The 3,452-nt window shown below is 33.5% G+C and overlaps 1 pseudogene; it reads right to left on the reverse strand.

Annotated features, from left to right (window-relative positions):
* Positions 1 to 608: 608 nt before the first annotated feature.
* On the reverse strand, positions 609 to 2,792 carry LOC145099231 (cyclin-dependent kinase E-1-like; annotated as a pseudogene).
* Between the last annotated feature and the right edge of the window lie 660 nt (positions 2,793 to 3,452).

The raw sequence follows: 3,452 nt of genomic DNA on the forward strand, positions 1-3,452 counted from the left end.
TTACATTCTTCATGACCTTAATAAAGTGAATGAAAACAAAACATCATCATCGGTTGAGATATCAGAAATGGTAAAAGGAAAACAAAAAAATGAAAAAAAAATCTACACACCATTTCTGGTCCACAGACTCTCACGATTTCTCCAAAGAATGTTTCTGCTGCTTTTCGAAAATATACCCAATTATAACATCGTACTTTGGAAAATATGCCCAATTAAAGCATATTAGGATTACTTTCATTATTTGGATGACATTGCTATCATTGGGCAAATTTTTTAAGTACAACTTGTAATAGGAAGAAATGAAAGTTAGAACGTGACAATAAACAAATCAATGAAAGTACATGTTATTTATCACATCCTTGTTTCTTATTTATCACAATTACACAAACATGATACCTTCAAGTCGCTATTTCCATGTAGTACTCTTCAACTTAGCAGTGTCTACTTGAATGAGAGATCCTATTCTGCTTTCTATCTCTTCAAGGGTCATCTTAGATGGCTGTAGCAAGCAACAAGCAAGCCATGATATTTACTATTAAATTAAGACAAAGAAATGATGGTAGTATACAGCTATACATATACATGATATAATTGAAAATTTTATTAATTTAAAGAGGCAACACATACTCCAACATTTTAGAGAGATGATCATATGTGGAATTTTTTGGAGAGAGGTGAACAACATTATAAGACCAGGACTATCACTGTAAGGAGCATAAATGATAGGTGTAAGAACTAAGATGATGACTACAAATTAATATAACAACAACAACAACAACAACAACAACAACAACAACAACAATAATAATAATAATAATAATAATAATAATAATAATAATAATAATAATAATGAAACCTACTATTTGTGCCCTTGGATGTGTTGTTGATCTGTTTGCCAATGTAGAAGATGGGCAAGTGTTGGCCATTTTTCTACTGTTGGATGACCTGATATTGTCATTCTGATTAAAGTAAAGATCTTTTCAATAAATACACAGTAATTTTTCAAAGTAGAATATAAGAAAAAAAAAATAAGAAGTAGAATGTTGTAACAGAAAGAAATGTCAATATATTTATCCAAATATGGATTCAGAACTTTGAAAGGCTTTAGTGGGCCTTACCAAAATTCAATTTTATATTTCCTTACCTAAAACCTTGAAAATTTTGTCAAGTTGATCAAGCTGAACAAGAAAGAAGTCAAGAACATATATTAGGATAGAAATAAAAAATAAAATTTAATGAAATATTAATCAATACATCTATATTTGTTACCTGAAAAGGGTTTGGTGTGGCTTTAACTTCTTCTCCTTGAAACAATGGCTTCAATGTCAGAAGCTCATTAAATATACAACCAACAGCCCACATATCTAATAATATTAAAAAAAATTAATAATAAAAAAATAGAAGGAAGATAGAATTTGGGGGGAAAAGTTTCATGCCAACAGCACTAGTATAGTGTTTCCCTCCAAGGAGCAACTCTGGTGAACGATACCAAATGGTTACAACAACCTGTCAATTGAAATGGAAAGAATTTTCATATGTTTTTTTTAATATTATATTTCATTATGTAAATACTAAAATACTATTGCCTCTTAAAGACTTACCCCATTATTAAATAATGGCTTCAGTGGAGCTTGATATATTCTAGCAAGTCCAAATTCAACAATTTTTACAACTCCTTGTTCTTCTCCATCACCCATTACCTATAATTAAAGTACACAAATTAAAAAATGTCATGTAATCCAATAAACATGAAAAGAGATACAATCTTACCAAAATATTAGAGGCTTTAAGATCTCGATATATAATCCAGTTGTTGTATAAGATTTGATAAATGTAAGTGTTATGCAACTAAAAGGAATAGCTTCATGAATTTCACTTACCTGTGAAGATAATTTAGCCCATTAAGTAATTGACAAAGTATTGACTTCACTGTTTATGGGTTGATGCTTGGTTGACTTTGTCTCTGTGATGTCTAATAATTTCCTTGTGTTTAAACACAAAAAGAAAGTAAGTAAAGGAGTAGAGCATGAAACCCATAAGTTTATTCAAGTTTACTATGGAAAGAAAGGGTTAAATGTAAGAAATGATAATGTATTTTGATAAATAAAATCAGTAAAATAAGAAGGTAGATTAAATAGTAAACAAATCAGATGTTGCCCTCATAAATTCCAATGCTACAAATAACCTTGAAAGAATTGGGTCCTTCAATTCTTTTTCCCTTATTTTTTTCCATTCTCTCTGTGAAGAAGTTGAACACTCGGATCACCCTGAAGAAACTGGCCTGCTTCAGCGAATTCAGTTCCATAAGAAGGGTATGATGATGGGGAAGAGTTATTGGGTTCCACATGAAACATCGAAGGTTTACAAAGATTATGGGTTTCAATCCTACGAAAACATTAGACCAAGTCAATTTGAAATTGAGCCGAAGGAGTACCATGAATGTAGGAAAACACTTTTCCTCTCGGATCGAACTCTAATGGCCCGAACTTCATTGTCTCCATTTTTGCCTCCAAATCCTTCACATCTCCTGAATGTAGGAAAACACTGTTTCCTCTCTGATCGAACTCTGATGGCCTGGACTTCATTGTCTCCAATTTTGCCTCCAAATCCTTCACATCTCCTGATTTGACCTTTATATTCTCCTCAAGAGAGATTTTCTCCTATTGTCAGCGTTTCAGGAACCCAAATCAGCCCGAGTAAACTAATTTTTAGGTATTTTGATTATACATACGAAGAAACGTGATTAATACTTGGTGTAACTTCTCCATGAAATTTTCATCTTCCCTTTCCATTACATCGTTGTCTCCCCTTATGTATAGCAGTTAAGTATTCAGAGTATTGATGAACATGCTATCGCCATAAATCCATTGTGACTGCATGAAGCACGACTGAAATAGTAGGAAACACGTGAGGCGTTCCATGGGATTTTAAGGCCGACTTGTTGACAAGGGTAAATGTTGATTCAAACCCTATAAATCGCTCTAAAAGGGTCAGCGATGGGATGGGGAAATGATTTTCAATGTAAGATAGAGGAGGTTGCTCCGAGCCCTACATATTAAACGATGTCGAGAATAATGAAGAAGCTAAAGGGGTGTTTGAGAGTGATGTATGTTCTTGTTCTGGATACGTAGCTGAGAGGCATCGTGCTTGAAGGTGGTTGCAATCAACATTTATTTTTGGTAGACGATAGGTGAAGCGATGAGTTCAATCAATGTTTTTAGAGTAAAATCGGAGATTGGAGAGCCGAAGAAGAGAGAATCACAGAAGCATGAAGTGTGGATTGATTATTTAGGGTTCAATGGTGGTGAAGCGGATCGAAGAGGAGGGAGAGGGGAGAATCGAAGATGAAAGATAGAAGGTAGAAAAGAACAAGGCGGGTTTTCAAAAATTTGGGGAATTCATTTTCGCCCGTATCTGCTAAATGCGCGTTCATTAAAATTATAAAGCGCACT

The sequence above is a fragment of the Lactuca serriola genome, chromosome 4 (genome assembly GCF_051521515.1).
Source record: "Lactuca serriola cultivar US96UC23 chromosome 4, Lser_US96UC23_V15, whole genome shotgun sequence".
NCBI classification, from domain to species: domain Eukaryota; kingdom Viridiplantae; phylum Streptophyta; class Magnoliopsida; order Asterales; family Asteraceae; genus Lactuca; species Lactuca serriola.